At 43.0% G+C, this 14509-nt stretch overlaps 1 pseudogene; it reads left to right on the top strand.

Annotated features, from left to right (window-relative positions):
- Positions 1-9010: 9010 nt before the first annotated feature.
- Positions 9011-9123, top strand: LOC124799720 (annotated as a pseudogene).
- The last annotated feature ends 5386 nt before the right edge of the window (positions 9124-14509 follow it).

Here is a 14509-nt window from a genome sequence, read left to right on the forward strand (position 1 = left end):
CGGCCATCCTGATTTAGGTTTTCCGTGATTTCCCTAAATCACTCCAGGCAAATCCAGGGGTGGGTCCTTGAAAGGGTACGGCCGACTTCCTTCCCCATCCTTCCCCAATCCGATGAGACCGATGACCTCGCTGTCTGGTCTCCTTCCCCAAACAACCCAACCCAACCCTATTCAATATATTATGCTCTCATTCCCCTCTGTAAGTCCTAGAAGATTGTAACGGAATTTGGTTTGTGAATAAACGGAAAATTCGAAACTAGTCACTAATAAAAGTGTTATTTGCAACTCTGACACAAACCTTAATTAGTAAATTATAGTGTTCTTATTTTACTTAAGATTGTAAACAATAATTTTTGTGTGTTAAATTTACAGTTTTGGAATCATTTTTGTTTGATGAGTTGTTTGTATTCTTAAGTATGTACCACTACAAATTTTATCTGAAGAAACAAAATGCACATGGCACCCGCCACTATTCGATATTGCAGAATGTAAAGTTACATATAAAACGGTTGGACGACCTTGTGATACAGTAAATAGCGCAATTGGCGCGGCTTGAAAATGGAGAGTACTTGATTGTGCCACGCTGTCGCGAAAGGCCCCGAGGGAGGCACTGACCACACCTGGCGAGTCCTGTGGCCTTCTAAGAGCAGCGCTGTCTCCTGTGCTGCCAAGAAAGCGTCGTCGAGGCTCTTCGGCCGAGAATGCAAGCCGGGATTTAAATATGACTGAAGAAGGGTTGCGCTCGGATCTAGGGATGGGGAGAGGGAGGGGTCATTCTTAGGAGCTGGCCCGCGTGGGAACTGGCCGAAAGGTTACCTCTACACATCTGTAGAACGGGTTCGTAGCATTGTGTGCCGCCGAGAACGTATCGGAGCCAGCCAGACATTCATCTCTTCCTGGAATAGCGGCTCCGTCCCGTGTTCATGGCTATGGGGCGATGCTGACAGCAGAGTACTCGTGGAGGAAAAAAGAAGACATAATTTACGGCCCCCTCGACATCTGAGGTCAGTAGAATCGCACCAATCGCCGTCAAACCGATTCCGATGAACACGGCACAGTACTCGGGCAACAGCAGAAAGTAATTCCTGTGAAAGGATTTAGGTTATTTCGGTTCCGTTTTTGAAAAATCGTCTTCGAAGGTCATAATCACAGGGTTCCTTTTGGTTCATATGGAATCGTTACAGCACTGGAACATAAGGAAATTTTATTTGTAAATGTAAGGCCCGTTACCTAATAGTCGAAGAATTAGTAGCTTCGATCCGGTTCTGAAAAAGTGGGAAGCCCCTGCTGCCACATGTACGAGTTAAGTACACTGAGGTGGCGAAAGTCAGGGGACACGGAAGCGCACATATACAGATGGCGGCAATGTCGCGTAAAAGGTGTAAAACGGCAGTATTTTGGTGGAGCTGTCATTTGTACTCAGGTGATTCATGTAAAAAGGTTTTCGACGTGATTGTGGCCGTACGACGGGAATTAACAGACCGAGGGAGGAGTGGTAGTTGGAGATAGACGCATGGGACATTCCGTTTCGGAAATCGTTAGGGAATTCAATATTCCGAGGTCCACAGTGTCAAGAGTTTCCCGAGAATACCAAATTCCAGGCATTACCTCTCACCACGGACAACGCAGTGGCCGACTGCCTTCATTTAACAACCGAAAGCAGTTGGATTTGCGCTGAGTTGTCATTGCTGACAGACAAGCAACATTGCGTCAAATAACTGTTGAAATCGATATGGGACGTATAGACGAACGTATACGTTAGGACGGTGCGACGAAATTTCTCGTTAATGGGCTATGGCAGCAGACGACCGACACCGCAGTGCCTTTGCTAACAGCAAAACATCGCGTGCGGCGCCTCTCCTGGTCTCGCGACCACACCGGTCGGACCCTAGACAACCAGAAACCCGAGGTCTGGTCAGATGAAAACGTGGTGCTATGCTTACGACCCTGAATCAAACCAAGAATCAAATCAGTAGAAGACATCCAGTTCGCCAACCGCCAAGACAGCATGTCGGGTTAAATCAGACATTAAGACAATGCTGACTTTTTTCGATGTGAGAGAAGTCATCCATTCAGAGCTTGTTCCGCAGGGTCGGACGGTTAACCAGGCTTTCTACTTGGAAGTTTTGAGAAGATTGTAGCAGTGTGGAGCGGACGTGGCCTGATTTGCGGCAGTCGGGTGACTAGCTTTTCCGTCATGACAATGCCCCTGCTCACACAGTCCTGTCTGTACGACAATCCTTGAACAAACCTCCACCCCCCCCCCCCCATACTCACCCGATCTTGCCCTGTGCAGCCTATTTGGTTTTCTAAAATGAAAAAATGACATGGAAGGAAAGCGTTTTGCTGATGTTGCTGAGGTGAAGGAAGAAAGCGACGGAGGCGCTGCCAACCATCACTAAAGATGAACTTACACATTGTTTTGAAAATAGAATAAAATATTACACAAGTGTATTAATGCAAGTAGAGAGCACTCTGAAGGGGATTGAAGGTTTATGCTTAAAAACAGTAAGTTCGGTTTCTATTGGGTACCACATCGTATATAAACGCGCATATCGTACAGACAAAATTATTCAAATAACAGATTGCGCTCGGGAGTACAAGCCATAACTGTTTTCGGCTCCCTCCGTGAATGAAAAAGCAGGAAACCTTAATATGTGTCTCTATCATTAGTATGTTTAATTCAAAAATTTCAAGACAGTCTCAAAATAGAATGAAAAACTGTCGTGCGGCGTTACCTACGGCTGAAGAAGGGTACAAATTTGTTAATTGTTATAAGTACTTAATTTATTTTTCATAAATCAGTTCCAGAATTCATGTCGTTACTTTTAACAGCTGAACGTGATTTTCTTGGAAAATCTAGTTGATCAAACTCAAGAGCTTGAAGCAACATATACTGCACCGAACCATTTCCAGATTTCCAAGGTGCTTCCAGTTCCAGAATTCATGTTGTTACTTTTAACAGCTGAACGTGATTTTCTTGGAAAATCTAGTTGATCAAACTCAAGAGCTTGAAGCAACATATACTGCACCGAACCATTTCCAGATTTCCAAGGTGCTTTCAGTTTTTCTCCAATTCCTCTCTACAATTCCTCTCTACAATTCCTTCCAATACTGTTTACTTTGAGAACTGCAATCTACTTGAATCGTACTCTTCTGTCCAAGAAGACGAGCCCCAGCGCCGTAATCTTCACTTGCTGCACGTCCGGCTGCAGGCAGGCCGCCAGCACTCGACAACTGGAGCAGTCCTCGTAAGGAAATGGGCTCTCTCAGGAAATCAGGCAGCGAGCCAGGGGTCGGCACGTGCTTCTACAGGGAGAAAAGCAGCCGCACGGCGACCACAAGACTGAATGGACGAATTCCGCAGATTATCAGTGTCAACGTAAGGGAAACAAAAAGCAAACGATTACAAGTTGCTAGTCGATGTTGTAAATCTACATTTCACCGACGTGAAACATACGTGTTCTTATCGCTTTAAAATTATGGAGCTATCAGGGATACAATATAGGGAGCGAAAAGTAATCTATGAGTTTACGTATTGTCATTTTATCATTTGGAGATAGTGAATGGAGCTGTGGACGCTACGAAATGGAATGCAAAGTGAGAAATCGGTACATATTTTTCAATTTGAGTTCAATAGATGGGCACAGCGGCGGAGGCAATCAGAAATATTTGCGCTGTGTTTGCTGATAATGCCACTGTACAGAGCACAGCAAGAAAATGGTGTAAGTAGGCTGTTTAGGTTTTTATGTTGGTAACGCCACGTACCGCTCTGTATGAAAATCACTGACCGTGCTGTGTGCAGTCTGTGGCTGGTTGGAATCATTGTTGGAATATTAGCTTGTGTAGTGTTGGGCAGTTGGATGTGAACAGCACGCAGCGTTCGGCAGTTGGAGGTGAGCCGCCAGCAGTGGTGGACGTGGAGAGTGAGATGCCAGAGTTTTGAAAGGTTGCTATAAGCGGACGATCTGGACAGGCCTCCGCCAGAAAAAGGAAATTTGTAAAGATGGATGTTATGAACTGATAGGTATATAAATATGATGACTTTTGAACGCTATTAAGGTAAATACATTGTTTGCTCTCTATCAAAATCTTTCATTTGCTAACTATGCCTATCAGTAGTTAGTGTCTTCAGTAGTTAGAATCTTTTATTTAGTTGGCAGTATTGGCGCTCGCTGTATTGCAGTAGTTCGAGTAACGAAGATTTCTGTGAGGTAAGTGATTCATGAGAGGTATAGGTTATTGTTAGTCAGGGCCATTCTTTTGTACGGATTATTGAAAGTCAGACTGCGTTGCGCTAAAAATAGTGTGTGTCAGTTTAGTGATGATCAGAATAAGTAAAGAGAGAAATGTCTGAGTACGTTCAGTTTTACTCAGTTGTCTTTGTATCAAATAATGTAAGTTTACCAGCACAGTAATTCATAAATTTCCAAAGGGGACGTTTGAATGTTTTTCTCGTTTCAAGAAGGATCGTTTTGGCATAAGTGATTCTCCACCTGCAGGAAGACCTTCGGGGCTTGCTGGAAATCGTTTAAACGCATTAAGCCACAATGATCCACGTCTTTCTAACTGAGAACTGGCAAATATGATGAACCGTGATCATTCCACCATCATGTGTATGGGTACCGCAAGCTTTAAGCCAAAAATCACAAAAATTTGCGGGTGGCAGTATGTGCATCTCTGCTTGCTCGTCACCATTTGGCTCGTGAACAACACCGAGAACTCCTGTCCTGTATCATTATTACTGGTGACGAGAAATGGAGTGTCTATGCTCACATAAGGAAAAGAAAGGAATGGTTGAGCTAAAACAAAGCAGCAACTCCCAGTACAAAGAACTGCACGCATCCACAAAAGATAATGTTATCCATCTGCTGGAACAGCGACGGTGTGGTGTACTACGAACTGCTCCCCCGAGTGTAAACATCACTGCTGACATTTATTGTCAACAACTGACCCATTTTGCAGACGATATCCAAGAAACGACCAGGGAGACTGCGTGAAGTGATGTTACTACATGATAACGCTCGCCCGCATAGATTGGGAAGTCATTCCCCACCCACCTTACCACCTTATTCACTTGATCGTGTGTTCACAGATTTTCACCTGTTTTGCTCTCTATTGAAAACCCTCAGAGGAACTTCCTTTCCGAATGAAAATGCGCTCCGAATGTGGCTCGGCGAGTTCTTACCCTCAAAACTACAAGATGTCTACAGTCGTGGAACCGAAAAGTAGCCCCAGCGTTGGTAGAGTGTTGTAAATATTGAAGGAGAATACGTTATTGATAATTAACGTCTCTGTCGTTTTTATTAAATTCAAGGAAAAACGCTACCAACTTATGCATCAACCCTTTTTAAAAATATATATATATATATAGTCGTGTAGGGCAGTAAAAAATACGAAAAGTTGTACGGCGTGAATGGCTAGGGGATCCCGACGGGCAGGCTCAGTTAGCTAATTGGAAAAGCTATTCGCATCCTCAGCTCCCGCAGGCACCTACCCTTCGCGAAGTGCGAGCTAAGTTTATGAGTTAAGTGTAGATGACTGTAATTGTGCCTGTGAAGTGCTACCCTTCGCGAAGTGCGAGCTAAGTTTATGAGTTAAGTGTAGATGACTGTAATTGTGCCTGTGAAGTGTAGTGTCTGTTCGCGTTGGAGATGATGAAATACGCAATAGGGTGGAACCTGGTGCCGGCGCACACCCTAGTTGTCTCAAAGAACACCAACGAGGCAGCCGAGCTTAACCCTGCATTGCTACTGGTAGGTCTCCCGAACCCTGACTTGTGTGAGTTATTCGTTTTCGTTAGGTTCACAACACTGCACACGAGCAGCGTTTCTTGTAGCTTCCTACCTCACACAGCTGTGCCATTTGCTCGTCAAGAGACGGCGGAAGTCCACTGTCTAGGAGTGCTTGTAGCGTGTTTTTGTCTGCCAGACCGACCATAGCAAGTAGGCGAGTACTTGTTGGGGCTGTAGGACCCAGAGTAGCAATGATGGTATCTTTTGTCGCAACACAAATACGTCTGTAGCACATATTCAAATAGCTGAATCAGCCTATTTATTTCAGACGAGGGCTATAATGGACGTAACAGAAGTTCTGTGTAACGATGCACTGCGAAATGAAATCGTTAGTGACGAATCAGGTGACGAAGGTGGAGACGTAGACTTCGAACTGTATAGTGAACACGATACGGAAAGCGACGAAAGTGGGGATGACAGAGATAGATGTCAGAACAATAAGAAATATTTTGTTGGTAAGGACAAGCCTACTAAATGGATGAAAGACATGCATCAGAACGAGGCCACATAATATTGTGTCACATATTGCTGGCGTTAGGGGAATGGCAAAGAATAAAAGGACAAATATAGAGATTTGGCGGCTGATTTTCACGGATGAAATAATGGATGAAGTAGTGATACATACTAACCAATGTATCGAATGCGCTAAGTCGAGATACTCTTCGTCTCAGACATTCATTCATGAGACAGATAAAGGTGAAATTCAAGGTTGGTAGGGTTAATTTAGAAGAACTCTGGTACAGAGACGGAACAGAATTGGAATTATTCTACTCTACAATGACCCTACAGGATTCAGGTTTCTGGCACAGTGTCTGAAATTTGACGATAAGTCCACGAGCGAAAAGAGGATAAATTGGCTCCTACGCGAAATATATTTCATTTGTTCACCAAAAACTGCATAGCACCCTATTCTCTTGGTTCAAATGGTTCAAATGGCTCTGAGCACTATGGGACTTAACATCTGTGGTCATCAGTCCCCTAGAACTTAGAACTACTTAAACCTAACTAACCTAAGGACACCACACACATCCATGCCCGAGGCAGGATTCGAACCTGCGACCGTAGTAGTCTATTCTCTTGGAGAATATGTCACTGTAGATGAAATGCTTGTCAAATTTCGAGGACGATGTAGTTTTCGAATGTACATTCCTTCCAAGCCTGGCAAATATGGAATAAAAGTGTTCACTCTAGCCGATGCAAGAACGGCATACACGTCAAATTTGGAAGTTTATTTAGGTGAGCAGCCAGATGGTCCGTGTAAGTTGAGTAATCGTGCAGCTGATGTCATCAAAAGGTTGTGTAATCATATTTCCAAAACATCAAGGAACATAACGATGGATAGCTGGTTTACGAGCTATGAATTGGCCCTGTCACTTCTGAAAGACCATAAGTTAACACTTTCGGGAACAGTAAGGAAGAACAGGACGCAAATTCCCTCAGAATTCGTGAACAAAAGAGGTAGAAATGCTTTTACAAGTATCTTTGGCTTACAGAAGACATGCACATTAGTGAGTTATGTACCAAAGAAAAGCAGGTGACTACTTCTAATGAGTACAATGCACCATGACAACACAATAGATGCAACAACTGGGGAAGAAATGAAACCGGAGATGATAACTTTATATAATGCTACTACGAGTGGGGTAGATTTAGAAGATCAGATCTGTGCCACCTATGATGCAGCAAGAACAGCTAGAAGGTGGCCGTTGGCCTTATTCTTTTGCTTACTGGATGTACCAGGCACAAATAGTCTCATGTTCGTAGTTAACAACCAAGGGGAGACCACGAGGAGAGACTTTCTGAAATCGCTTGGGAAGGCTCTTGTCAGAGGCCAATTACTACACAGGGCTGGAAGTAAGCATATCAACCGACCTCTCAAAAAGATCTGTCAACAGACTGGTGGGGTCGAACAGCAAGACGATGGGAGTGTGAACCAGAGCACGGTGCCTAACAGAGGACGGTGCTATGGGTGTGAAGATAGCAAAACGCGATATATTTGTTACAAATGCTGTAAGTTTGTGTCTCTCAAAAAACAGTAAAGTTTAATTTGTAAAGACTACATGTAGTGGCCTGGTGTGGCAAAACGCCATATGGAAACAGTACGTTCAAAAGACATTGTGGAGACTCCGTTTACTTACAACGTTTTCGTACATGTTTTTTTCTCATCTGTTCATACCTGAATTTGGTTTTCGTAGCTTTCATTGTTCTATTTTGTGTGCTATGACACACACGACTGTCACATTGTGTAACCACTTTTGTCCTGTACGGTATGTAAATGTTAGAATCACTGTCTAATTTGCTTGCGTAGTAATAAAGGACAACAATTTGCTCAAACCCAAAGCAAAACGTGTTTGTTTACTTCATCTAGACAACATACGTGAATGTGAAGCCTTTTTGTGCTCCCTATCCTTAACAAATCAGACTGATATGCAGGTCGGGTCTGTAAGACCCCCCGTAGCAACGGTGGTACAAACGAACACAGTAGCAACGCAGGGTTAACGTCCCCATCAGACCAACGGATCACCATCAACAGTGTCGCATGGCCTCTCTCCATGAGACATTGCGGAGAGATTCGGAACTGAATCCAGGACATTGACGCAAAGAAACTTCACGCCCCCCTCCCCTCCCCCCCCACCCTGCTCCTCTGCCATCAAAATGTGACACAAATGGACTAAAAGAAGGGATAGCCATATGGGAGACATTCTGAGACAACAAAGAATCGTCCAGTTGGTAAAGGAATGGGTCTCTATAAAACTTTCATCATAAGAATTAACCAGACGTAAACAAACACAAACGCAATGATTGGTCAGAAGCCGTAGCACACTTACACTAGTGTTGTTATGCTCTTGGAAGTAGGTCGTACTTTTGTATTAGATATCTTATTACTAAGTTACGTTAAATGAAAGATATTCCAATGTATTAACATCCATCAACGCTTTACTTATTCAGGCTTTAGCTACGCAGTTTTTATTTCAAAAATCGTGTACAGTCACAGCCTGTGCAGCGTTGTGCTCTGATTGTCACGCTGTTAATGCGCAGTATGAAAATGGCTGAGGCTGCTTTCTGTTCCGTAGTGAAACACGCGCGCGCAACACGGTTAAAAAGTGCCGAGAAATGGGCTGTTCTTCATGATTTTCACAAATTTACGGAGATAATTTGCTTTAAAGTTTTCCCAGAGTTGTATATACTGCAGTTGATAAACGACCCCATAGTGGACGTACTCGCTTCGGCGGTACGTATATGTACTAAAATTGGAACGATACAGAGAAGATTAGCATGGCCTCTGCGCAAGGATGACACGCAAAACCATGAAGCGTTTCATATTTTTTAAAAAATAAAAACGATCTAAAAAAATAAAAAATGTAGCGGAGTAGACTTCGCAATGGAATGTAAACCAAATGCGCGGCTATTCGTGCGTTGGTTCAAATTTCCCCAGAATCATTTTTTTCCCTCATTCAATTTGAAATACCTACATGTAGCTCATCATTTTTTATAAACAATGCAAGTCTTCTTGTTTCTAATTAGATATCGGCCGCGAAATTCGTTTCCATTTGACATACAAATTCTTAATTATCGATATTTCATGAACGACTGCTCATAAACATTGTTTAAATTAAGAAAACACAATAATTTAATTTTTTAAGGAAAAATGAAATTATGTCCACCGTTTTATACCACAGAGGTAGATAAGTATCGTAGAAACACGAAAGACAATAATTTTCACAGCATCGAGCACATCACAAAAATGCTGCATGTTTACATTTGCTCTTGTGCCATCACAATATGAACCCAAAAGAAGTGATCTGGAGCCAAGCTGCGGGATTTGGCCCGAGACTGTTAAGCTACCACATGTACTGGAACTAACGCACGCAGCTTTTTCACGCGTCACTGCCGAACGCTGGCGGGATATAGAAGGGCTCGTCATAAAAAAGAAGAGAAAATGCTGCGCCTGGTTGGCTTCGTGGATTCTGTTGTTGGTAGGCTCGTTAGGCTCGTTATCAGCGTACTAGCAGGTGACACTTCCAGAACTGAAATGTATTTCTCGGATTCGGATAAGGAAGGAGCTACGAGATTACCAGACGACTGACTGTAACTAATACCTTCAGTGGCTTCAATATTTAATTATACGGTTAAATCCTGCAATAGTCTCTTACGTTACACACAGCTTATGCAGAAAAATTACCCTGCGGTTAAGTCAGTGATTTTCGTCATTCTTGTTTTTAATTACAATAGTACATTAACTAAAAACGATAATTTGTTGCGGTTTTCGTTCGCTCATCTATGGAGCGTATTGTGGGAGATTTGCAGTGTATTATTTCATTTCGCTTAAAATTTAAATGACATTCGAAGCAGTATTGCTCCTGCGCTCGTCTCTTTTTGCGTGTGAACTGCAGCTGGCCACGTCACTGCAGGCTAGCTGTACCAGCTGACCGGCCAGTGCTGTCCCAAGTTAAATGCGCAGGTAAAGCTGTTGTCCCGAATTATGGCTAAGTCGATGTGCGCAAAGCTGTTGTCCCGTATTATGGCTAAGTCGATGTGCGCGTAACGCACTGCGCAAAACGTACCCTTATTATCGTACTGGACGGTACTCGAGACTGCTTTGCTGCACTCCCACGTGAAACGGAAATCCAATGAGGTTCCAGCAAACGCGGAAGAATACGTAGTGCAATGTTTACATCAGGTTTATTCTTATGATGAACGGATTGTAGATATGGGGGAGTAGTAGGGGGGTGGGGGCAAAAACTGTGGGGGCAGAGTACTGCATCGAATCTTCGGACTCAACAACCACTATACCACTATCTCAAAAAGGATTATCTGAAGTATAGGTACCAGCAACTGGTAGCATATGTCACACTATCGGAAGTTGGCACACGAAGGAGAAAAGGTGAAGAAAATTAAGAAGGTACGTTGGGAATGCAGTTTTGTCGCGCCGCTATTCCCAGATAATACTTCCGCCCATTTCTTGCTGCCTCAAATTTATAAGGGAACTCCATCTTTCGTGGACTTAATACCTTTTCAAAGAAAAATGACAATTCATTTTTAGTATTTAGTTATGATGTTTTCAATTTTTACTTTTTGAAATGTCAAAACTAAAGTGGATAGGAAGTAACGCAACATTTTAACCCCCTTTCACTCTCTAAGGAGGAGGAAATCAGACAAAAATAAAGGTCTTAAGGATCTAAATTGCACAAAGGCAAGGTGTTTTCCATTTTTTAATGATTAGTACAATAATGGAAAAATTGCACATTTTTTCTGTTACTTATAAAGAAAATTTGCTTAAAATATCCAGTCTTAATGAGAACTATACTCTGTTGATCATAAGAATAACTTTGACTTTGTGTTCTGCCTTACGGCAGGTCTTGTCATGGGGGAAGCCTCGTCAGAGAAGCCCACCGCATGAGCGTCTAGGGAAGAGATTCCAGCGGTGGTTTCCCGTTGCCTTCCACTGATGACGATTAAATGATAATGAGGACAACACAACACCCAGTCCCTGAGCAGAGAAAATCTCCGACCCAGCCGGGAATCGAACCTGGGCCCCTTGGCGTGACAGACTGCCGCGCTGACCACTTTTTTTTTCAATTTGTTCGTTGTTGACCGTTGCGTTTGGTCGTTGCTGACGTCACATGACATCCGTTCAAGTTCGTTGATCTTTTCACTGAGTTTTTTATTACAGAGGCCAACCAGCTCTCTGCCCGAACGCGCAGAGCTACCGTGCCGGCTATCTCATTTTGTTCGTTGCTTTTGTTCGGGGTGGACGTCTCATGGCACCCGTTCAAGTTCATTGTCGACCCATTCACTCAGTTTTTTATTAACGCGGGCAGCTGATCCTCTGACCGAACACGCTGAGCTACCGTGGCGGCACCACTCAGCTATCGAGGCGGACTCATAAGAATAAACCTGATGTAAATATTACACGGTGTGTTCTTCCGCGTTTGGAACCTCATTGGATTTCGTTTCACGTGGAGCAGAAGCCAATCTCTCTAGAGTATTGTCAAGTACGATAATGAAGGTACGTTTTATGCTGTGCGTTACGCTACATCGACTCAGCGATAATACGGGACAACAGCTTTACCGGCGCATTTAACTTGGAAAGCACTGCCCAACCACCTGGTCCAACTAACCTGCAGTGATGTGAACAGTTGTAGTAAAGACGGAAATGTCACTTAATTTTTGAACAGAAGGAAATAATGGTAAACCTCGGGCGATACGCTTCTTAGGTGATGTGAAGGAAAACATGCTCTCAATTTTAGCTAACACAGTACTGTGAAAATTCCTGACTTTAACAAGTGTAATTTTTCTGTAGGAGCTACGTGCGCTTAAAAGCGCACTGCTGGGATTTCACCATGTAGTTAAATACTGAAGCCGCCGAAGGTATTACAGTCAGTCGTCTGGTAATCTCTGAGAGTCGTCCATATCAGACACCGAGGTAAGCGGTACATTTCAGTACTCTACCGAGGCGATCAACAACAGATTCCCAAGTCACCAAGAAGTCGACGTTTCCTCCTCCTCCTCTTTTATGACGCGCTGTTCTGCATTTCACCATCGGTTGGCAGTGACGTGTCATAACGCTTCATGCGTTAGTTCCAGTAAGTTTGGCAGCTTAAATGTCATCTTATTTCTCGCGACAAATCCATTAACCTGGCCGCAGATCAATTCTGTTGGGTTCAGGTAGCAGTAGTACGGTGGCAACAGTAAAAATGCACCACTTGTACAGAGCGCTCGACGGCGTGAAAATTGTTTTCCGTTTTTCTACGACGCTTTCACTCTGACTCGTGTGAGACCAGATCTGTCCTATAAAATAGCGGGCACATTTAAATAAAGAGTATTTTATTTTTCTCCAAAAAATTTAATCGTGTAATGTTTTCTTAATTTCAAAATTTGTTACAATCTTTTATAATATATCAATAATGAATGTGTATTTGCAATAAAAACCAGAATTCTGCATGTGTTATATATTTAGAAACCAGAAGACGTGCAGTTTTCTTGAAAAAAATTGTAGTTAAGAATGATCTAATTACCACGTATTGATAAATTTCATATTTAAATGATTTAGGTATACAAACGGAGCCAGCCGCGGTGGCCGAGCGGTTCTAGGCGCTTCAGTCCGGAACCGCGCGACTGCTACCGTCGCAGGTTCGAATCCTGCCTCGGGCATGGATGTATGTGATGTCCTTCGGTTAGTTAGGTTTAAGTAGTTCTAAGTTCTAGGGGACTGATGACCTCAGATGTTAAGTCCCATAGTGCTCAGAGCCATTTGAACCATTTTATACAAACGGAACAAAAAAAATTGTTGACCACAACGGGTTTCAAACCACCGCCCTCGAACCCGCTCGATTATGACACATTAATGCTACCGAATACTCCAAGATTACAATTACCCCCTTGTCACTTATATTTATTACATCGTGTCTCTCATTAAACGTCAAAGCTCATTTTTATCTGTAACATTGTAAAAAACATTAAGAACAATTTGTTTCTAGCCATTAACGGTGTTCCGCGTGCGTGTTTCACTACGAAGCAGGAAGCAGTGTCATCAATTTTCGCGGTACATGTGAACAGACAATCAGAGGACAAGTAGCGCTTACTGAGACTGTGACTGTACACGATTTTTGAAATAAAAATTACGTAGCTAAACTATGATTAAGGAAAACGTTGATGGCTGTTAACACACCAGAATGTCTTTTAAAGTTTCATTTACAGCGACATAGTAATAAAATATCTAATACGTAAGTTGGACCTACTTCCATGAGCGGAACAACAAAAGTTTTCCGGAGCCACGGCTGCTGACCAACCATCGTGTTTGTGTTTTTTTACATCAGGTTTATTCTTATGATGAACGGAGTATAGATGAGACCTGTTTCTGTGAACTGCGATCGGCAAATCGCGATAAATAGCTGGTTCATTCGGGACAATCTCCACTAAAAGAGAAACACAGTGGCGAAAACTTGAGATGGAAGATTTGGAGGGGTCTCAAACGCATCAGAACGAGAGTGGGGCCAGTGAAGGAAAACTGGATCAAGAGGGGCCTTGTAGACGACAGATGTGATTGCCACAAATATCAGGATGCAGAACATCTCGAGACCTGACCTAACTGTCCCAGTAAAAGTAGCCTAGGTCAATTACGGCAGCGAAGCAAGGAAGCATTGACTGTAATTCAATTCCGGGCTGAAAAATTCTGATCTCTGGACACGAAAAAGTGAAGCAAAGCAATTGAAGTGAGTGAGAGATGCTGTTTCGATCTCTGAAAGAAATAGTTTCCCTTGTTGACGTGCTACAGAATCATGAGCTACCAGCACCGTAATAGGAAATAAGAATAACATTTTATGAAAGAAAAAGGAAGGTCAAGATTATACAAGGTATTCACTGAACGCTGGTGTAGATTATACAGAGTGGTCCATTGATAGTGACCGGGCCAAATACCTCACGAAATAAGCGTCAAACGAAAAAACTACAAAGAACGGAACTCGTCTAGCTCGAAAGGGGAAACCAGATGGCGCTATGGTTGTCCCGCTAGATGGCGTTGCCATAGGTCAAACGGACAGCAACTGCGTTTTTTAAAAATAGGAACACCCATTTTTTATTACGTATTCGTGTAGTACGTAAATAAATATGAATGTTTTAGTTGGACCACTTTTTTCGCTTTGTGATAGATGGGGCTGTAATACTCACAAACGTGTAAGTACGGGGTATCACGTAACATTCCGCCAGCGCGG

The sequence above is a fragment of the Schistocerca piceifrons genome, chromosome 5 (genome assembly GCF_021461385.2).
Source record: "Schistocerca piceifrons isolate TAMUIC-IGC-003096 chromosome 5, iqSchPice1.1, whole genome shotgun sequence".
NCBI lineage: Eukaryota > Metazoa > Arthropoda > Insecta > Orthoptera > Acrididae > Schistocerca > Schistocerca piceifrons.